The following is a 24,016-nucleotide window of genomic DNA, read 5'->3' as shown; positions in this document are numbered from 1 at the left end:
CACTGTACTGAGTGATTTAAGTGCCCTAGTGAAGTTGGCACCTACATGTCCCTACCTTGTTTAAGAAATGCAATTAATTAGCTGAAGAAGCAGCCTTGAAATAATTGCAGAAGTGTCCGTGTGATGTCTTTCTGGCCTCTTAGAATGAAGAAACAGATAGAAGACGTGTTAGCCTATGTGGAGTGACAAAACAGGTGTTAGTGTTAAGTGCCATGCCCAAGGGATTGATAAAGTTTTTCTATGGTTAGACAGGAAAGCATAGTTGACAGGCTAACTAAAGCAAGGCTATGAACTATCTGTGTATAACCTGCATTGCACTCTGCATAGCACCTGGAAGATGGATAGGAGGTACTCATTTAGGCTGTTGTAGACAACGTCAAATACAACTTAATGAGAAATCATAGCATTATACAGTATATCTGTATGAAAGGTCCCATGAACCTATGGCAACACAGTGAAATATAATTGGGAATGGAAACTAGGGCAAACAAGGGGGAACAATGTAATTTTTGGATATTACTTTGTGAAATTTTAAGATTTTTCATTATATGTATCAGAAGTGTTTGGTTTGATTCTCCTCTCACTTTTGCTAGGGTTAACAAGAGAAACACCATTGAAACCAGTGAAGTTAAATTGCTGTAAAACCACTGTAAGTGCACTGTAAGACTTTGTGTGGCTTTAACTGAATGCATACTTTAACGTAAGTTGTAAAGCTCAATGAGAAAACTGAATTCACAACTGCAGAGACTGCTGAACTCGAATTAATATGCAAATTAGACACAATTAACTTAGGCCTAAACAGAGACTGGGAATGGTTGGGTCATTACACTAATCGAATTTTTTAGCTCAGAGGGGGGAGGGATAGCTCAGTGGTTTGAGCATTGGCCTGCTAAACCCAGGGTTCTGAGTTCAATCCTTGAGGGGGCCACTTAGGGATCTGGGGCAAAATCAGTACTTGGTCCTGCTAGTGAAGGCAGGGGGCTGGACTCGATGACCTTTCAAGGTCCCTTCCAGTTCTAGGAGATAGGATATCTCCATTAATTTAAGTTCTCCTCACACCTTCTATGGGTCATCTCGATTATCACTTCAAAGTTTTTTCTTCTGCTGCTACTGATAGCTCATCTCAATTGATTGGCCTCTTACAATTGGTATGCGTACTTCCACCTTTTCATGTTCTCTGTATGTATAAATATCTTCTGTCTGTGTGTTCCACTCTATGCATCTGAAGAAGTGAGCTGTAGCCCACGAAAGCTTATGCTGAAATAAATTTGTTAGTCTCTAAGGTGCCACGAGTACTCCTGTTCTTTCTTCTAACTGCTTATCTGTATCTGAATTTATTATTACAAATTGGGCTCCGCTGTAATCGTGTGATGTTTAATGGTTCTCTTACTTCTAGAGAGTTTTCTGACTTTCAGTAATGATTTTTAATATAGAAATTTAAAAAAGAATTATCCACTTTTTTTCACTGATTATCAAGTGTTTGTGGGAAATGAATGTCCCAAAAGGGCAGCATATCAATGTTTCATAGTAGGAACTTTTTCACAATGAGAATGGTATCATTAAGTAAAAATAATTGTGTGTATTTAAAGTCTTATTCAAAACTAGAAAGTCCAAAATCCCCACCCAAAACCCAAACAGCATCACAAATGTGAAATGTATTAATGTTTAATATGCCACAGTTGTAACCTGCGTCACATGGCTGTCAGCTATAACCTGCGTTTTTACAAATTTCAAAGCTTTTTCATTTGCTTTCTGTATATTTCAGTAAAAACAAAAGTTACCCTCCCAGCCAGGTGCAAGAAGATTTCAATTATTGCATAATAATTCACTTCATGGTATTCCAGAGGGGCTCTGCCATCAGTTTTGTATCTAAACTACACATTAGACATGAATTATTTCCACAGTATTTTAGCCTGTCTCAATTTATTGCTATATTGCCCTGTCTATGAATATTCCAGGCACATTATCTGGCTTTGGCTCTCCATTACTTCCTTTCCTCATTATTCTCGTTGTTCTCCTAAACCTGAAGGATAATATTTGCATTAGGTGTCTCTCGTTTGATCACAAGTTTGGGCCCTGATCCTGTAGTGAGCTGACCACAGGCACAAGGGTCTTAGAGTTTTCATGAATGAGGCTCAGAAGATTTGGCTTTAAATATCAGATCATAAAACAAATGGCTCATAATTAACAGCTGGTGACTGTGAGATATCAGAGTTTGTAATATCCATAGGGAATTGATATCTTGGATTTGTCTGTAAACTCACATTTCTAACAACATCATATGAGAGAAATGTCTGTCTGAACTGGAATTGGTATAGCAGTGAACTATCAATTAAATTCAAGCAGGTGCAGATGCCGGGGGTGGGGGTGGGGGAGGTTTAGCGTTGGCAAAATAGAATACTGAGCTGTCCCTGATTTGTCTTTGAAAGCCTTTTAATATTGATATTGCTAAGGATCTGATAGGAAGTCAGAATCCAAAGACAGATTTTAATATCATATCTGGCCCCTTTCTCTCTCTAATGAGCTGAACCTAAAACTTATATGCTCCCACAAACACTGAAGGTGCAAGAATAGTTTTGAATTCAGAAACAATTTTTTGTGGCTGGGACTCATTTTATTAGAAAGAGAAAATGATTGTAAGAAAACAACGTTCTAATTCAAAGCAAGAGCTGAACTAACTGCTCAAAGTGAACATGCTAAACTTGAAAGCTTTTTCACTTGTCTTTGGTAGCACATGAAAGTGTGTGACAAAATGTGCGATTTGTTTAACTGCTGCAATGTTACTAATCTAGAAGCAAATTCTGCTGTCCTCAATGAAAGTTTCTCCTGAATATTTACTGCAAAATTTAGTCCAAAGTAATTACTCATCCACTGTGCATCCAGCATTTCTGCCGCCCCAAGCAAAAAAAAAAAAAAAAAAGCCACGATCGGTGGCGGCAGTTCAGCGGCAGGTCCTTCGCTCCTAGAGGGAGTGAGGGACCTGCCGCCCCCGAATTGCCGCAGGTGCCACCCCTCTCCCTTGGCCGCCCCAAGCACTTGCTTGTTAAGCTGGTGCCTGGAGCCAGCCCTGCGTGCATCAGTTCTAGGCCTAATACTGTTTCCATGGAAGTCAATTGGATTCATGGATTCTAAGGCCAGAGGGACCTCCTACATAATGAAGGCCACAGGACTTCTATCAATTAATTCCAGCTTGAACTAGAATGTATCTTTTAGAAAAACATCCAATCTTCTTGATTTAAAGTTTTTTCAGTGATGAAGAAACTACCTCAACCCTTCGCAGGTTGTCCCCATAATTATTAACCTTACTCTTAAAAATTTGCACCTTTATGTCCAACTTTAATTTGTCTAGCTTCTACGTCCAGCCATTTGATCTTGTTATACTTTTGTCTGCTTGATTGGAGAGCCCTTTATCAAAAGTTTGTTCCCCATGTAGGGAGTTATAAACTGTTATCAACCGAAGATTTGCCGTTGACTTCCATGGGAGTGGGAACCTCTACCAATAAATAGAGGAGTTACATTTCCAGTCAGTCAACATCTTCTATGAGCAAGTAGATCATATCTGAGAAAATAAGAAATGTGGTCTTGAGGATAGGCCTAGAAGCCCGTTATCCTTCAGTCTTGCTGGTTCTCACAGCAGCTTCCTCTGTGGCTTTAAGCAAGTCACCCAGGGTGAGCACCTCATCTCTGCTCTTCCCCTTTTAGTCCCCATGTGCAGGCATTGCAGAAACAGGCGTAAAGATGCCTTTTAGTGTATTGGACAGTACTTAGGGTGGCTAGCTCCTCCTGCTGCTTACACCGCTGCAGCTACACTTCTATTTTTACAGTGGTAGCTTGGTCACAGATAGAACAGGCAAGTCTCTTTGAGCTGGAATTTACATAACAATGGCCATGCTGATTCAGACCAACAGTTGATCTAGCCCAGTATCCTCTCTTCCGACAAAAAGAACGAGGAGTACTTGTGGCACCTTAGAGACTAACAAATTTATTTGGGCATAAGCTTTCGTGGGCTAAAATCCACTTCATTGGATGCATGCAGTGGAAAATACAGTAGGAAGATATATATAGACAGAGAACATGAAAAAATGGGTGTTGCCATACCAACTCTAATGAGACTAATCAATTAAGGTGGGCTATTATCAGCAGGAGAAAAAAAAGCTTTTGTAGTGATAATCAGGATGGCCCATTTCAAACAGTTGACAAGAAGGTGTGAGTATCAGTGGGGAGAAAATTAGCATGGGGAAATAATTACTTTGTGTAATGACCCATCCACTCCCAGTCTTTATTCAAGCCTAATTTAATGGTGTCCAGTTTGCAAATTATTTCCAGTTCTGCAGTTTCTCATTGGAGTCTGTTTTTGAAGTTTTTTTGTTGGAGAATTGTGACTTTTAGGTCTGTAATTGAGTGACCAGGGAGGTTGAAGTGTTCTCCGACTGGTTTTTGAATGTTATAATTCTTGACGTCTGATTTGTGTCCATTTATTCTTTTGCGTAGAGACTGTCCGGTTTGGCCAATGTACATGGCAGAGGGGCATTGCTGGCACGTGATGGCATATATCACATTGGTAGATGTGCATGTGAACGAACCTCTGATGGTGTGGCTGATGTGAGTAGGTCCTATGATGGTGTCCCTTGAATAGATATGTGGACAGAGTTGGCAACGGGCTTTGTTGCAAGGATAGGCTCCTGGGTTAGTGTTTTTGTTGTGTGGTGTGTGGTTGCTGGTGAGTATTTGCTTCAGTTTGGGGGGCTGTCTGTAAGCGAGGACTCGCCTGTCTCCCAAGATCTGTGAGAGAGAGGGATCATTCTTCAGGATAGGTTGTAGATACTTGATGATGCGCTAAAGAGGTTTTAGTTGGGGGCTGAAGGTGACGGCTAGTGGCATTCTGTTACTTTCTTTGTTGGGCCTGTCCTGGAGTAGGTGACTTCTGGGTATTCTTCTGGCTCTGTCAATCTGTTTCTTCACTTCAGCAGGTGGGTATTGTAGTTTTAAGAATTCTTGATAGAGATCTTGTAGGTGTTTGTCTTTGTCTGAGGGATTGGAGCAAATGCGGTTGTATCTTAGAGCTTGGCTGTAGACAATGGATCATGTGATGTGGTCTGGATGAAAGCTGGAGGCATGTAGGTAAGTATAGTGGTCAGTAGGTTTCTGGGATAGGGTGGTGTTTATGTGACCATCACTTATTAGCACTGTAGTGTCCAGGAAGTGGATCTCTTGTGTGGACTGGTCCAGGCTGAGGCATGGTGGAATTCCTCAAGGGCTTCTTTTCCATGGGTCCAGATGATGATGTCATCAATGTAGCGCAAGTAGACTAGGGGCGTTAGGGGACGAGAGCTGAGGAAGCGTTGTTCTAAGTCAGTCATAAAAATGTTGGTATACTGTGGGGCCATGTGGGTACCCATAGCATTGCCGCTGACTTGAAGGTATACATTGTCCCCAAATGTGAAATAGTTGTGGGTGAGGGCAAAGTCACAAAGTTCAGCCACCAGGTTTGCCGTGACATTATTGGGGATACTGTTCATGATGGGTTGTAGTCCATCTTTGTGTGGAATGTTGGTGTAGAAGGCTTCTACATCTATAGTGACTAGGATGGTGTTTTTCTGGAAGATCACCAATGGATTGTAGTTTCCTCAGGAAGTCAGTGGTTTCTCGAAGATAGCTAGGAGTGCTGGTAGCGTAGGGTCTGAGGAGAGAGTCTACATAGCCAGACAATCCTGCTGTCAGGGTGCCAATGCCTATGATGGGGCGTCCAGGATTTCCAGGTTTATGGATCTTGGGTAGCAGATAGAATACCCCTGGTCTGGGTTCTAGGGGTGTGTCTGTGCAGATTTGATTCTGTGCTTTTTGGGGGAGTTTCTTGAGCAAATGGTGTAGTTTCTTTTGGTAACCCTCAGTGGAATCAGAGGGTAATGGCCTGTAGAATGTGGTGTTAGAGAGCTGCCTAGCAGCCTCTCGTTCATATTCCGACCTATTCATGATGATGACAGCGCCTCCTTTGTCAGCCTTTTTGATTATGATGTGAGAGTTGTTCCTGAGGCTGTGGATGGCGTCGTGTTCTGCACGGCTGAGGTTATGAGGCAAGTGATGCTACTTTTCCACAATTTCAGCCCGTGCACATTGGCGGAAGCACTCTATGTAGAAGTCCAGTCTGTTGTTTCAACCTTCAGGAGGAGTCCACGCAGAATCCTTTATTTTGTAGTGTTGGTAGGAAGGTTTCTGTGAATTAGTGTGCTGTTAAGAGGTGTGTTGGAAATATTCCTTGAGTCGGAGACGTCGAAAGTAGGAGTCCAGGTCACCGCAGAACTGTATCATGTTTGTGGGGGTGGAGGGGCAGAAGGAGAGGCCTCAAAGTTGCAATTCTCCAATAAAAAAAACTTCAAAAACATACTCCAACGAGAAACTGCAGAATTGGAATTAATTTGCAAACTGGACACCATTAAATTAGGCTTGAATAAGGACTGGGAGTGGATGGGTCATTACACAAAGTAAAAACTATTTCCCCATGCTAATTTTTCCCCTACTGTTACTCACACCTTCTTGTCAACTGTTTGAAATGGGCCATCCTGATTATCACTACAAAAGTTTTTTTTTCTCCTGCTGATGATAGTCCATCTTAATTGATTAGTCTCGTTAGAGTTGGTATTGCAACACCCATTTTTTCATGTTCTCTCTGTGTGTGTGTGTGTGTGTGTGTGTGTATATATATATATATATATATCTATATCTTCCTACTGTATTTTCCACTGCATGCATCCGATGAAGTGGGTTTTAGTCCACGAAAGCTTATGCCCAAATAAATTTGTTAGTCCCTAAGGTGCCACAAGTACTCCTGTTCTTTTTGCTGATACAGACTAACACAGCTACCACTCTGAAACCTCTTTCGACAGTGGCTGGTGTCAGATGCTTCAGAGGGAATGAACAGAACAGGGCAATTATTGAGTGTTCCATCCCCGTTGTCCAGTCCCAGCTTCTGGCAGTTAGATGTTTAGGGACACCCAAAGCATGGGGTAGCATAGCTGACCATCTTGGCTAATAGTCATTGATGGACCTATCCTCCATGAATTTATCTAATTCTTTTTTGAACCCAGTTATACTTTTGGCCTTCACAACAGCCCCTGTGCACTGTGTTTGTTTTAAATGTGCTGCCTATTAATTTCATTGGGTGACCCCGAATTCCTGTGTTATGAACACTTCCTTATTCACTTTCTACACACCATTCATTATTTTACAGACCTCTATCATAATCCCCCTTTAGTCTTTTTAATCTCTCCTCATATGGAGGCTGTTCCATATGCCTAATCATTTTGGTTTCCCTTCTCTGTATCTTTTCCAATTCTAATATATCTTTTTTGAGATGGGGTGACCAGAACTGCATACAGTGTTCAAGGTGTGGGCATACCAGGGATTTATATAGTGGCATTATGATATTTTTTTGTTTTATTATCTAACCCTTTCCCAATGATTCCTACCATTCTGTTAGCTATTTTGACTGCTGCTGTACATTGAGCAGATGTTTTCAGAGATTTGTCCACGATAATTCAAGATCTTTCTTGAGTGGTAAAAGCTAATTTAGACTCCATCATTTTGTATGTATAGTTGGGATAATGTTTTCCAACATTCATTACCTTTGCATTTATCAACATTGAATTTTATCTTCCATTTTGTTGCCCAGCCACCTAGTTTTGTGAAATCCCTTTGTAATTCTTCATAGTCCGCTTTGGATTTAACTATCTTGAGTAATTTTGTATCATCTACAAACTTTGCCACATCACTATTTAATCCCTTTTTTGAACAGCACTGGTCCCAGTACAAGTCTATGGGGGACCCCGCTATTTACCTCTCTCCACTGTGAAAACTGAACATTTATTACTACCCTTCATTTCCTATCTTTTAACCAGATACTGATCCATGAAAGGATCTTCCTTCTCATCCCATGAATGCTTTCTTTGATTAAGAACCTTTGGTATGGGACCTTATCAAAGGCTTTCTGAAAGTTCAAGTACACTATATCCACTGGATCACCCTTGTCCACGTGTTTGTTGACACCCTCAAAGAATTCTAATAGGTTGGTGATGCATGATTTCCCTTTACAGAAATTGGGTTGACTCTTTCCCAACATACCATGTTTATATATGGGTCTGATAATTCTATTCGTTACTACAGTTTCAACCAATGTGCCTGGTACTGAAGTTAGGCTTACCGGCCTATAATTGCCAGGATTGTCCCTGGAGTCTTTTTTAAAAATTGGAGTTACATTAGCTATCTTCCAGTCATTTGGTACAGAGGCTGATTTAAGCAATAGGTTACATACCACTGTTAGTAGTTCTGCAATTTCATATTTGAGTTCTTTCAGAATTCTTGTGTGAATAACCTCTGGTCCTGGTGACTTATTACTGTTTAATTTACCAGTTTGTTCCAAAACCTCCTCTACAGACACCTCACTCTGGGACATTTCCTCAGATTTGTCATCTAAAAAGAATGTCTCAGGTGTGGGACTCTCCCTTCTGCCCTCTGCAGTGAAGGCCAATGCAAAGAATCCATTAAAGTTATCTGCAATGGCATTGTCTACCTTGAGTGCTACCACTGATTGTCTGGCAGCCTTCCTGCTTGTGATGTACTTTAAAAAAAAAATTGCTCTTAGTTTTTGTGTCTTTTGCTAGTTGCTCTTCAAATTCTTTTTTGGCCTGCCTAATTATATGTTTACACTTGACTTGCCAGTTTATGCTCCTTTCTATTTTCACTATTTACTTTCTAGCTACACATCCAGCTTGAAGTGTAGACATACCGAAAGTTATACTGGCGCCTCTCCAGCCCCTGGAGCAGCCTTTGTTTGGGATGGTGCAAAGGTAGAATAGCAACACCTTTCCCCTCACCCCTTCCCCTGGGCTGTGAGTCACCTCCAGTCTCTTTGTGTCTTGGCTTCGACAAATAGGAATAGTAATGCTCACCCACTTCAGAGTTTTTCAAGCAGTTATAACTCACTGATGGTCATAAAATGCTCTGAAGATAAAATGCAGTATTGTATATAAATACATAGGATGAAATTCTGGCCCCTTTGAAGTCAAAAGCAAACTCATATTGACCTCAGTGGGGTAGGATTTCACCCATTGATTTTTTAAAAAGAAAGTAATTTGAAAAGAAATGTCCAGTAGGAGAATTGCAACATCGTACCTTTAATTCCACAAAGATAGTTTTGTATTTCTAAAATGAGAGTGTGTCAGTTTTAGAAGGCACTTTATTTTATAGGTATTTCAGCTGTAGTGTATTCACTCCAGTGAATTTCATAGGCAATATGAGAGAATTTGTTGATATCAAGTATTTATGGATAAGAACATAGTACTTTGTTCTTAAAATGTAACTTTTTCTTAAGTTTCTTTTTCCTTGGGACTGCTGAAAATTGCAGACACTGGGTCAAATGAGAGAAAAAGTACTGAAAAATATCTTTATATGTAACAAAATCCTAAGTAGTTATTAACTGGCATAACGGTAAGTGCAACAGTGTGAATGCATTTGAAATAAATCATTTCCTGGCAATTGCAAAGATTCCGATATCACTTTCCATCTTGTCACTACTTTTGATACTTGCATAATTGCAGTGAATGACTTTGCATGTGATAGTTTTAAAGAGCAGGAGAGTTTTAAGGTATCATCTTGCTTTGCAATGAAGTTTATAATAACCTGTGTGTGTGTATATGCTAGTAATACAGGTTTAATGAACACACCAGTCAACTTCAGAATATTCAGTCACGTTTCCATAGTGACAGTTTAAACCATGTTACAACAGTGTGTTTTTAAAATATATTAATGGTCAGCAAATGAAATACCAATTCAATAAATTGAAATGAAGAGGCTCTGTAGACTTATCCAGCACTCATTTACATTTAGGATGATTCCACTTGAACTTGGAAAGCATTCAGGATAATTGCTGTTCCTCAAAGGGTCATTTTGATTAATACACAAACAAAACTTAGTTCGGTATTTAGGTAGTTATGATTGCTGTGAGATTTCAGTTATAAATCTTTGTGGTGAGGCTAGAAATAGAAGGAGAATTTTATAGCCCTTCTGCTGGGTTTGTTCTTGTGTATAATATTTAATAGCACACAGTTCATAGTTCAGTTTAGACAGACTATCAAGTGTGCAGCCCTCTTGGGTCACAGGATGCCCCAAACAGTTTATCTAAAAATGACGTGGAGGGAGCGGTACATGCGTATCACTCCAGATGAGTTGCTAAGCATGCATGAGAAGAGATTCTTTACAGAATTACCCTCAATGCATGCAATACTAAAATGGAGCTACTCAATTTATCCCTCCTACCTTTATTTCCAAAGGGGTGCATTCAGATTTGCTTGCCCTAACTTTGATGCAATTAGTTGCTAAATTAAAGTTAAGCTCATAATGGATTGTAAATGTATTTTAGGTGACTTGGGACTAAAAATGTCTCTTTCCTCCTATCCAGGTTTTGATTACATTATCAGTGGCAATAGCTCTCACTTAGCAGTCAGTGTCTTTAAGAGCCTACAAGAATTAACATTATCAAAGCAGAATGTTCTTATTGAACACTTTTAGCAAGGATCTGTAGGTGTTTCTACTTGGATTTAATTGAATGAGCTCTTAGATGGGTTGTGTAACAAAGGATCTAAAAAGCTGTCCCTGCTTCATAATGGATGATTCCAATTTTGCTTGTCAACAAAGACATCTTAAAAAGCAATTTAATTTTCTTCATCGATCAGTTACATTTACCATGAAAAGTCGTGATTTTTATCTAGCAACCTAGTTGCAAAGACTAATAAATACCATAGTTCAGGGTGGTTTGTAGCATGGTATTTAGAGCATGAGTAGGAAGACTTTAATACATTTTAAATAACATGAACAGAATGTCCTTCCCAAATCACCATGTTAAGGCTTTACGTAAAGAACACCTCAGTAGCACTGTGTATCTCTTGCTGAGGTCAATGCTTTTGAAAGGGGGTGACCTATTTGACAGGAGCAGGGCCTTGTATATAAGGCTACTTCCTGCATAATAGTACCCATGCACCTGGGATTTTTCAAGTTCTCGGAGAGAGCAGGAGAGATTGTTTCTGCAATTGAGCTCAGACAGCTGGTTACCTCATTTGATGGTTACAAGTCATTGTAAGTGGGGGTTTATAATAAGTCTGCTCTCCCTAACTGATGCACCTGCTAGCCACAATTGGTAGCCTGATTTCTTGTAGGCATCATAGCAGAAGTGGGCCTTGAGAATGGATTTGACAGAGGAAAGTAATGGCCTTATAGATCAGTTTAAAGAGGACTGCTTGCATAATGAGCATTGTCAAAGGCAGCACAGAGATGCTTGTGGAGAAGCAGGCAAATGGGCTTTCCAGGCTGGCAACATTCATAGAAAAAAGGGGACAAGGGGATGTTCTTTTATTTTAACTGTACTTATGTATATTTTGATCTGAAAAGTGGCTAGATAGGAAAAAAAAGTTTTGTGCATTTATTTGTTTTAGCTCCATCTTTCTTTTCCTTGGCTTTTGTATAGATTTTCCTCTTCCAGACACTTTACCTTTTCTTTCCTTGTGCTAGATTGTAACTGATTCCAATGACTCTGCCATCATATGACAAGTTCTACTATACATAGCACAGCTGTTTCCAGGAAGATCATTGGGGAAGATTGAGGCACCTTTTCTTGTATTGATTAACAGGTTCTCCCACTGAATTCAAGGGAGTGAATAGATCAGTAGGGTACTACTCACTGTGACTTAAGGTAAGAACAATCTAGCTGTAGTAATTTAGATATTTCCCTTTCTTACACTCTCAGGATTTTAACCTGAATCCACACTTCTCTTTAAGCTTGCTACTGTTTTTTAAATATTTTTCATTTTATCCTGAAACATTTTACAGATTACCATTAAAATATTTCACTCCATGACCAGACAAACTAACCAGATCAAGTTAAACAACACACGTGCAACTCCTGGCCTGTTGCTTCCCTTAATGATGTAATTGTGGATATTCTTTCCATGAGAAAGTTAGTGACTTTGAAACCTGTATACGTAGCCTAGCTCTGTCAACATAGGTAAGAAACAGAAATACCATGTGACTTATATGATCAAGCAATACAGCTTGAATTTTGAATATTAAATGTCAAAATATCAAGTAAATGTAAGATCTGAAAAATTTTCTTTATCGGTTTCAAATTAGCAACTTTCTGAATTTTATTTTGTATCTGCTTGTGGGTGATACATGACTAAAAGGGGAAAATTAAATAAGTTATTTGTTATGAATTAGTCATTGAGATCCGGCAATTTTAGTACTGGGGCCCAATGCTTAAGAACATAAGAATGACCACACTGGGTCAGACCAATGGTCCATCTAGCCCAGTATTCTGTCTTCCAACAGTGGTTCCAATGCCAATGCCAATGCCAGGTGCCCCAGAGGGAATGAACAGAACAAGTAATCCTCAAGTGATCCATCCTCTGTTGCCTATTCCAAGCTTCTAGCAAACTGAGGTAGAGACATCTCAGAACATGGTTTTGAATCACTGCCCATTCAGGCTAATAGCCATTGGTGGACCTATCCTCCATGAATTTATGTAGTTCTTTTTTGAACCCAGTTATAGTCTTGGCCTTCACAACATCCCCTGGAAAAGAGTTAACAGGTTGACTGTGCGTTGTGTGAAGAAATACTTCCTTTTGTTTGTTTTCAAGCTGCTACCAATACATTTCCTTTGGTGACCCCTAGTTCTTGTATTTATGAGAAGTAGTAAATAACACTTCCTTATTTACTTTCTCCACACCAGTCATGATTTTATAGACCTCTATCATATCCCCTCTTAGTCATCTCTTTTTCAAGCTGAAAAGTCCCAGTCTTATTAATCTCTCCTCATATGGAAGATGTTCCATACGCCTAATCATTTTTGTTGCCCTTTTCTGTACCCTTTCCAATTCTAATACATCTTTTTTTTTAGATGGGGCAACTAGATCTGCATGCAGTATCCAAGATGTGAGCATACCATGTATTTATATAGAGGCAATATGATATTTTTTGTCTTATTATCTATCCCTTTCCTAATGATTCACAACATTCTGTTAGCTTTTTTGGCTGCCGCTGAACATTGTTTTCAGAGAACTATCCACAATGACTTCAAGATCTCTTTCTTGAGTGGTAACAGCTAATTTAGACCCCATCATTTTAGATGTATAGTTGGGATTATGTTTTCCATAGTGTACTACTTTGCATTTATTAACATTGAATTTCATCTGCCATTTTGTTGCCCAGTCATCCAGTTTTGTGAGATCTCTTTCTAACTCTTTGCAGTGTGCTTTGGACTTAACTATTTTGGGTAGTTTTGTATCATCTGCAAATTTTGCGACTTCACTGTTTACCCCCTTTTCAAGATCATTTATGAATATGTTGAATAGGACTGTTCCCAGTACAAACCCCAGGGAGACACCACTATTTAATTCTCTCCAGACTGAAAACTGATAATTTATTCTTACCCTTTGTTTCTTTTTTTTTAATCCAGTTACCAATCCATGAGAGCTCCTTCCCTCTTATCCCATGACAGCTTACTTTGCTTAAGGGCCTTTGGTGAGGGACCTTGTCAAAGGCTTTCTGAAAATCTAAGTACATTATATCCAGTGGATCTCCCTTGCTTGTTGGACCCCCTCAAAGAATTCTAGTACATTGGTGAGGCATGATTTCCCTTTACAAACACCATGTAGACTCTTCCTCAACAAATCATGTTCATCTATGTGTCTGATAATTCTATTCTTTTCTGTAGTTTCAGTCAATTTGCCTGATACTGAAGTTATCTTGTAATTAAGTCTTGTAATTGCCGGGATCGCCTCTGGAGCCTTTTTAAAAAATTGGCATCATATTAGCTATCCTCCATCGGTGATCCTATTAAAGTAAATGGCAAAATTCCCATTGATCTCAGGGGGAAGAAAATCAGGCCTTATGACCAGAGCTGGTTGTAAATTAAGACTAAATGTTTTTTGTCAGAAATGCTGATTCATCGATACCAAAACTTTTTGCGGGAAAGGGTTGGTTTCAACAAATTTTGACTCAGACATTTTTGAAAAATTCTGAAATTGTCAAAATATCATGCTCTAACAAAACAAAAAAATCCAGTTCTCTGGTTTGAAATGACTTTGTTTTGACATTCAAGTTAATTATATTTTTTAAAATAGTTGAAATCAAAATGAAATGCTTTGACCGCAACTTTTAAATTTTTATTTTATTTTTGGTCTATGAAAATTTGAGGTTGACTTTTTGTCCTGATTCAGGATAGGAAAATTTTAGATATCTTGACAGTTTTCAATAATTTCAAATAATTTCCTGTCCATCTCTACTTGTGATGTGTGGTTCTGTGTTTTTATTTTCAAACACTTTTGACACATAATGGGACATCTGCTTTCACAGTGTGAAATTTTGGTCTTAAAAATGTCACTCTTCAGTCAAATTGCCATCAGATTATTCCACTTATAGTTAAAAACATAACTGTCAAATAAAATTCACAGCATCTTCCTGATGGTGCTTCTTAGCATGTCAGTTTTCAAAATGATCCTTTGAGTAAATCAAATGCCACCCTCTTTCACAAAGATGATTAAAAGAAACAAAACTACTTTCCTTTAGAACTTGCTCCAAAGTTCTTCCCCATCTTTTTTGCCTTCCCAACAAATGTGTCTTTTTAAGATATTAATCTCATTTTTTGTCTCCCCCGAGCAAACAGAACATACCCTTTCAATCTAATGCCAAGAAGCATCTAAATTGCTGGTTATCACTAGCCTGCCAACTCTGATTTCATTTTTGGTCTGCTTAATTTATGAATGACCAAGATGGAAAACATAATGCAAAGAGGACCCAGACGGTACTGCAGTGAAGTAACAGAGGTACAGCTGACACAAAAATAGTATGAGTTATTAGTTGATTATAACAAGGGAAATAATCTCATCTGTTTTCTAACAGGAAAGACACAGGGAGAATGAAGGACAAGAAAGGAACTCAAGGGGAGATTCTAATAAATAAAAACAAAAAGAGGAAGGGGATGGAAATATTCAAAGTGTCAGAGGAAATGAAATAGAGAAATCTAAAGGAAGCAGCACCCATTTCACCCAACATAGCCTTCTGAAAGCTCACATGAAAGAGCTCAAACTGCATTTTTAAATTACATTTTTCTGTTAAAATTTGGATTTCTAAGCCAAGTGCTGGCAGCAGGTGTCTTTCTTTTTATCAATAAGTATTTGCCATTCGTATAGCACCATAGACATGCATGGCCCTTTATAAGGGGACTAGGTACAGGAAGGGCCGGCTCCAGCATTTCTGCCGCCCCGAGCAAAAAAAAAAAAAAAAAAAATTGCGGCGGCAATTGGGGGGGAAAAAAAAGCCGCGATCGGCGGCGGCAGTTCGGCGGCAAGTCCTTCGCTCCTAGAGGGAGTGAGGGGCCTGCCACCCCCGAATTGCCGCAGGTGCCGCCCCTCTCCCTTGGCCGCCCCAAGCACCTGCTTGTTAAGCTGGTGCCTGGAGCCGGCCCTGGGTACAGGGACCCTGCTCTGTTGAAAAGTTACAACATTAAATAGGCTAAATGAATTACAGCTGGTGCCATCGAGCCTCCTGCTGGAACTGCAGCTTGCTGAAAAGTAAAACACAAGCTCCAGAGGGCAGAATGACAGGTTAAAAACCAATTGATTAATACAAAAGAACAGAGATATCCCTCTTATATTACTATATGATTAAACTGTAAAGCGCTTGATTGATATTTATATTATTCTGACCCTGTGTGACTCCTGTCTACATCAGGCACAAATCATTCAAATATAAATATTGTTTTATGTTATACACAAACTATTAGGACCTAGCCCTGTTCAGTATTGAGAGATTTCAAATCCCACTGGGCCAAATCCTGAGGTCTTTGCTCAATTTCTGCTCAGGCCAATTCCCATTGACTTCATTGCCAGGCAAGGTCTGATTAAAAATTGAACTCCCGATTCTGCTTCATTGAAGGCAGTATGAAGTTTGCTATTGCCCTTTGTGGGGGCAGGATTAGGAACTGGGTATAACCTCAAGATCTTGCCCATTAACCTGAATGGGATTTGAGTGTGCTCAGCAACTTGCAGGATCAGGTCATCTGTTAATAAGAAACACACCAAAAAATTAGGGGGAGGGATAGCTCAGTGGTTTGAGCATTGGCTTGCTAAACCCAGGGTTATGAGTTCAATCCTTGAGGGGGCCACTTAGGGATCTGGGGCAAAATCAGTACTTGGTCCTGCTAGTGAAGGCAGGGGGCTGGACTCAATGGTCCCTTCCAGTTCTAGGAGATAGGATATCTCCATTAATTTAATTTAAATCATGTGTGTAATAATGGTTGCATGCTGATAAGAGCAGACCCCTTATGCTCATGAGTAGTTTTTACTCACATGCAAGGAATCCCATTACCTTCAGTGGGCTATTTGCACGAGTATAGATTATTCACCCAACTACAGGTTGAAGAATCACTTGTATACAATTTAAACAAGAGGAGGTATATTTGTATAATTATTATGCATGCATCCCATAATCCTCTCCCTACAAAGTATTGAGTGATTAACAATAAGGAATAAATATGGGGTTAAAGTTTCAAAACAGTACCCAGGAGCTCCAATGTAAGCATCCACACTGACAGCCAGATTTTCAAAAGCACTCAGCAGCTCCCGTTGGTCTCAGAGAGCTTCCAGTCGTGGAGGGATTTTGAAAAATCTTACTTTTCATGTACAACCTCTCATATGGGCCAGATCGTAAGAGCTGCTGCTGAGCTCCTACAGAATCCACTGGGCTAAATCCTAAAGCCCTCAGTCAAACACCCATTGAATTCCATGGGAATTTGCTTATGTAGGGAAAAGACTTCATGAATTGGCCCACAGACTTCAATGAGAGTTTTAGGGTCTCAGCTCTTCCCCTGATTTGGCTGCATATAATACTGATTAATACATTTGTTTCTAATGCATTACCGTAAGATCTCTGAGCATCTAACAAAGTGTAATTAAGACAACACTATCAGAATAGGCATAACAGCTCAGTAAGCATATGCAGCAATCAGCCTGAATTTTATCCATGTAACATCAATCAACGTGTGCCCTTTTCCAACAGAAATTAAACAGGAAACAAAAGACTTTAGTTTGACTTAAAAGTATGCTGTTGATAGATATGTTATTTTCCAATTCTGTGTCTCTATACAGTTTGTACAGTGCATGTGCATGTGTGTATTTTTGTGTGTGTGTATGCGCATATGCGTGCACACACACACACACACACACACACACACAAATACAGTGAAATCTTCAGGAGAATAAGATTTAGGCAAACACTTGTGCATGTGAATAACTTTACTCATATAAGTATTCCCACTGATTTTGATGGGAATATTCACATGAACAAAATTACTCATGTACCTGTGTTTGTAAAATCATGCCCTTTGGTTACGTAAACTGCTATGAGAGTACAAAAATTATACAAATAATGGTTGCTTATCTAGAGGTCTTTGGTGATTTTTATAGCCGGTGTGTTAAACTATATTACCCGAACTTGCTGCTTCCATGAAGAAGATTCCTTTCAACGTGAATAGGTATTTTAATTAGAGCTGACTGGTAACTGGAATTCCCATTCCATAGGAAATGCCAAAATTAAAAAAAAATTCCAAAACAGAATGAAAAACTACATTTCAAATTTCCCCATGAAACAGGAATTTTAATATTTTGTTCAGAAGAAGTCAAAACAGCATTTTGTTTTAACCTTTTGAACAATTTCTGAGACTCTATGCTGTATGGAGACCTGACTACTCTCCAGCTGAGGAGCAGGGCACTTGAGGTACCAGGAAGCTCAAGTGCTATGGACGTCTGTCTGGTGGGCTGCGACTGCAAAGTCAGGGACCATTGGAAGACTGGGCTTCTGAGGGACCAGGAGTTTGGAAGGTGGGGCTTCTAACAAAGAAAAAGCCCGCAAAATTGGGACTGTCCCTATAAAATCGGGACATCTGGTCACCCTAAGAGTAAGGCGCATGGAGTCACTTCAACAAGAAGTGTAAAGTAACACTGTCATTGCCCAAGTTCACTTGTTCAAAAATCATTAGGGGTTTATCATGTATATGACATTTATTCTGCGCTGTGTATAACACCATAAGACCAGGCATTCACTGGGAAGGGTAACCACGACACAGACTGCAGGCGTGCAGAATCAAATAGTAACCTGGACAGTGGTAATATCAAAAATTCTCTTTAATACCTTTCATGAGCATCTGTTGTAAAAGGCAATAGCAAATTAAAATGTATTTTAACATATCTCCAAAAAGGTTTTACATGAACATTTAAAAATGTTCTTAATTTTATTTATCATAGATGATCTCACTATCCCAGCTAAAACTGCTGTATATTTTGAGATGATCGCTCCCCTCCTTAATTATTTGGCCTTTGAAAATGGTTTTGCAGGACTCTCTAAGTGTTTGTTTTTGGCACCGTACAAGATTGTAAGGACGGAATGTTTATGGTTTGAATTATTGCTCTCTGCGTGCAGGTATGGTTTGCAGCCTTGAGGAAGCTATCTCATAGCTCATTGGTTCTGAAAGGAAAAAGAAGTGTGTGATGTTTGATTTTTAAACTTCTGAGAAAAGAAATATCACCACAAGTGGCACTAAGGGCCTGATCCTCTAATCTTCACTCAGGCAAGACTCCTGTTGAAGCCAATGTGTGTCTTGCTGCAGAGAAGTCTGCTGAGTTGAGCTATAGCTGACATCTTTGAACCTATGAATCTTTGGCATCCTCACAAGAGAGACCACGGGGGGAATTGGCATGGGCACTGACTTGCATTCTAGACATGATCCTCAGTGTTGACCTCAGGGTGTATGTAGGAGAAACAGAGAGAGAGAGAGAGAGAGAGAAGCACCTCAGCAGTTGTGAGCAGCAACAGCTCCAGAGGCTTCAATGGGAGTTGGATGGGGCCTATGTCTTTACCTCAAGGTATATAGCAAAGTAGGTGTCTATGTCAGATAGATATAATAAATCATGAACTACAATTGCTGAATGCATGGACTGAAGAAGACATTATTTAGGGAGTGAAGGAAAGAACACTGCACGAAAGAGGAATTTTGCAGGTGGAATTTTTGCTGGTCAGAGCGAATGCTAGAATAAGGTGAACGGGATATGGTGTGTGCTGGGTTAACTGAACTCTATAGATTAGGTTCTTGTCAGCTCAACTCGTGTATGGTTCACTTAGATGTTTGGATTTTTGTAGTTGGTCTTTATCTAAATGGAAGCTACAAACCTTTTCTGGTTTTCACAGAAATATTTTTAGATGGAAGGTGAGAGAAAAAGAAAGTCCCATAAATGACAAAGTTCCTTTGATAGCAAAGGCTCAGCTTCAACTTTAAAAGGGATATTGATTTTACGTATACGACAGTTTTCTTGCCAGTCTTAATCCGGTTATCACATCAGACACTAAGATCCCTTGCTAGAGTAAGCACAGTAGCATGAGAATTAGGAAGAGACAAAGGCGGACACAAAGATCTCAAAATGAGGGGGTTCCTTTGATAGGACAAGTTCAATATCTGAAACACAAATATGCAGCAACTGTTCCTTTTATTTTTGATAAGTCCCTTGATAAATGATGAGAGAGATAGAGACCTCTTCACTGTCTGTTCACCTGAAATAAAACTTTAACTTTAAAAAATAAAATAGTCGCTGTAGATCAAGTGAAAACAAGATCTTCCTCAGCAAGTATGCATTTTACTAGAGAAAAGTTATCTGAATTAAAATTGTGTGTGTGTGTATGTAAGTAACATGCTGGTGAGTGTGTTACAGGTCCCCCTCTGGTTGATCGACAGAGAATGAGTGGCTACAACCCATGCCCTCCCAGCTACAGAATCTTGGCTGTTTAGTACAAATGGTAGTAGCTACTATGTTTAGCTCTGGAGGTCCCTGATTCAATTCCTAGTGTGTTGGCCAAGAAGGCAGTTATCACATGTGCAGAATAAGCATGAGAAAGAATACACCATGAAACAAGGCTGCTATGTGTACAATTAGATGGGACCCATGAACAGTGAGTGTAAGTGTGAAAAGGGGAAGTGTTTAACCCAATGATTGAGAAGATGAAAGGAGAGGCCAGAATAAAACTGAGGATGTTGGAGGTCATCCTAGAAATGCTTGGAGACAGACTTGAATTCTGCTTTTGGGTGATTGGCTGGAAAGAGATGAAAGTGAGAAGTTTGGATTGTGAGGTCAAGGGGAACCAGTGAGATAGTATAGAATCATAGAATATCAGGGTTGGAAGGGACCTCAGGAGGTCATCTAGTCTAACCCCCTGTTCAAAGCAGGACCAATTCCCAACTAAATCATCCCAGCCAGGGCTTTGTCAAGCCTGACCTTAAAAACCTCTAAGGAAGGAGATTCCACCACCTCCCTAGGTAACCCATTCCAGTGCTTCACCACCCTCCTAGTGAAAAAGTTTTTCCTAATATCCAACCTAAACTTCCCCCACTGCAACTTGAGACCATTACTCCTTGTTCTGTCATCAGGTACCACTGAGAACAGTCTAGATCCATCCATCATAGTTATGATTTTTTTTTTATTTTGTGCACCGGAAACACAAATCTAATATGCCAGCTAAACAGCTCCCTCAGAGGTCTTGGCAAAACACACTCCATCAGTGCAGTGGGTCTCTGTGCTGATGTGAAGCCCCATTGATTTCAGTGTGAACTTCCTGAGCAGAGCCAGTTGCAGGATACAGGCTTTGATGTTTAACTTGTCATTCAACTTTTCTGTTTTGAAATAAATAACCAAATATCAGTAAAGGGGGGGGGGAGAAGAGAGAGAGAAATAGAAGTCTTTATTTGTAACCCTGCTGGGAAAGAATCCAGTCTCATGTTGTTTGTTTTCAGTCTAATAGAAACCACTGTTAAGATCAGTATAGAATATTTTGGAAAAGTGTTGTCTGAAGTTTTGCTCATTTCACAACAAATTAATGTGGAATGTCAGTAGTTAAGTATTGCAATTAATTTTTTTAAATAATTGGAGTTAGTTGTATGAAATTCAGTGACAGGAATAAGAACAGGAGTACTTGTGGCACCTTAGAGACTAACAAATTTATTAGAGCATAAGCTTTCGTGGGCTACAACCCACTTCTTCGGATGCATAAGAAGTGGGTTGTAGCCCACGAAAGCTTATGCTCTAATAAATTTGTTAGTCTCTAAGGTGCCACAAGTACTCCTGTTCTTTTTGCGGATACAGACTAACACGGCTGCTACTCTGAAAAGTGACAGGAATACAATTTATTGAGTAGTATAAAGTAAATTTTGACTAATACTATTAATCCTATAAAACAAAAGGGAGTCAATACAGTTTCCATTGTTTAATGGAATAAGAGCATTTCAAGGAGTTTGGGGTTTGGCTGTATAATGACAGAATTGAATACTGAGATATGCTGTTAAGAAATACACCTCTATCCCAATATAACGCGACCCGATATAACACGAATTCGGATATAACGCGGTAAAGCAGTGCTTTGGGAGGGCGGGGCTGCGCACTCCAGTGGATCAAAGCAAGTTCGATATAACGCGGTTTCACCTATAACGCGGTAAGATTTTTTGGCTCCCGAGGACAGCGTTATATCGGGGTAGAGGTGTAACTCTTCATTGTAACAAATATTGTAAATTGCCATTTTTGCTAAGAGGTGAGGGGGAAACTTCTTGTTTCCTAAAATGATCACTCATAACTTTAAAATTGTGTGTTTTGATACCTTTAGGAGGATTTTTGTTTGTTGGTTTGTTTGTTTGTTTGTTTTGTTTTGTTTTATTTAAAGAGCTTCAAAAGGATTGGAAGCTCATAACACAAAATCTAGAGGTTATACAAGTCACGTTACTGTTGTTAATTCAGGTTTCCCAAGTCACTTGGAGTCAAGCTTGCAAAATTAGCCTAAGTACTATTTTCAAAATTGGCTTAGGATCCAAAGTCCCACTAACTTTCAATAAGACTGTGGATCCTAAGTCACTTTTGAAAATGAGACATGGGCTCCCTAAGTCTACTGAAAAATTTATCCCTGGTAACTAGCTTGAAGTTGGCATGGTTGATACATATTATAGCAGGAATAATTATATCTATAGATAAAACTGCATAATTGTTTTCATGCAAACATTCTTAAGAGCCTTATAATGATCCCAGGCAAGATGATGGAACAGCTGATATGGTACTTGCATAATAAAAAAAATCAAAGGAGGGTAATGTAAGTAATGCAAATCAGCATCGGTTTAAGGAAAATAGATCCTGTCAAACTTACTTGATATCTTTTTTTTTATATGAGATTACAAGTTTGGTTGATAAAGATAAGTGTTGATGTAATATACTTAGATTTCTGTAAGATGTTTGACTTGGTACCGCAAGACATTTTGATTAAAAAAAAACCTAGAATGATATAAAATTAACATGGCACAGATGGATTAAAGGCTGGCTAACTGATAGGTCTCAGAATGTAACTATGAACAGGGAATCATCATCAAGCATGTGTGTCATCAAGTGGGGTCCTGTAGGGATAGGTTCTTGGCCTACACTATTTAACATTTTTATCCATGGCCTAGAAGAAAACATACAATCATCACTGATCAAGTTTGCAGATGACACAACAATTGAAGTAGTGGTATATAATGAAAAGGACAGGTCATTGTTACAGAGCATTCTGGATCACTTGTTAAAATGGGCACAAGCAAACAATGTGTTTTAATACAGCTAAATGATCTAGAGTAGACATTCTGGTAAGAGGCAACTGTATAAAAGAGGCAAATAAGGTCACTTCAGACAGACCTATTTTAACTCAAATACTTCCAGACAGGAACAATTGACATGCAAACCAAGTCTCAGTCATTTTGACTATTAAGGCTGATTAAGATGCAGGCCAGATCAAAGTGGCCTTTGAAATGTTGGGATTTGAGAAGGGAAGTTGGGAAAATCCTTTAACACCAGACTGGAGGAGTGAGGGGGCGGGAAACTGGTACAAGAAATAGGGGCAGTAGCCGCTGTACAGAGGACAGAAACTATTCTGTCTCTCCCAGAGGGAGAATGCACTATCAAACTTTGATGAAATGCTGATATAACCTAGACCTGTATGCCTATTAAGATGAATTCTGTAGCACCTCAAAGATCAAAAGGATCACTGCCTCCAACTGAAGGAGCCATCCCAAGGGAGGGGTCCACAGAGGTCTGACATTGAAAATCCTGACTCAGAGGAGGGATGTGAATTGATTCTGACAAGCAGGCTAACCACATGTAAGTGAGACAAAGAAGAAATACACCCTCTACAAATGCAGGGTTCTGTTATTTACTTATGTCTAAAACTTAGATATTTCTCTAGCTTTTCTATGCTCATAGCATAAGACTAAATGTTATGCAAAGCATTTAATATTTTATTTTGATTTTCTTTATTCTGAATAAATCCAGAGCAAGCCCCAGGTTCACGAAAGCAGCTCACTAGCTGACATCCCTTTGTAGCTAGGTGCAGTTCTGCTGAAGTTCCATTTGGTCGCTGCTTCCTGTTAGTCACTTTTGTTGGGTCTAGCCCTCCAGCTAGTCACTTAAAAGTTCAGTCCCCTTCTGGGGTATCCAAGTGCAGCTGTAACTGGTCAGGTCCCAAGCTGGCTTCTCTCAGCTGGCCTCTTTAAAGTCTCTTCACCCAGCTTCTGCCTGGGCCATCAGCATAGTCCTTCCAAATCACTATAGAATGCAGTGAAAAACACACTCTTCTTTTGAGGGTAGCAGGTCCCAGGGCTTCTGGCTGGGCCCCTCAGTAGAGCTCAAAACTACAAACAAAATCAAACACAGCTGAAGTATCTTCTGCTCCGCTTCAGGCTTAAGCCTCTTGTTCGTCTTTGGCTCTTCTTCAGCTCCCAATTCCTTGTGAAATACTGGCCCCAGGAGGGTCTCCCTGGAACTTGGCCCCTTGTTCCAGGGGCTGACCACAGGAATCAGCTTTACTCCAGTGGCTCAGTTCTCCAGGCACAGCCCAGCTCTCCTCCACAGCCAGCCCA

The sequence above is a fragment of the Emys orbicularis genome, chromosome 9 (assembly GCF_028017835.1).
Source record: "Emys orbicularis isolate rEmyOrb1 chromosome 9, rEmyOrb1.hap1, whole genome shotgun sequence".
Classification (NCBI taxonomy): Eukaryota; Metazoa; Chordata; order Testudines; family Emydidae; genus Emys; species Emys orbicularis.
The sequence above is the reverse complement of the archived record's forward strand: the minus strand, read 5'-3'. Positions refer to the sequence as shown.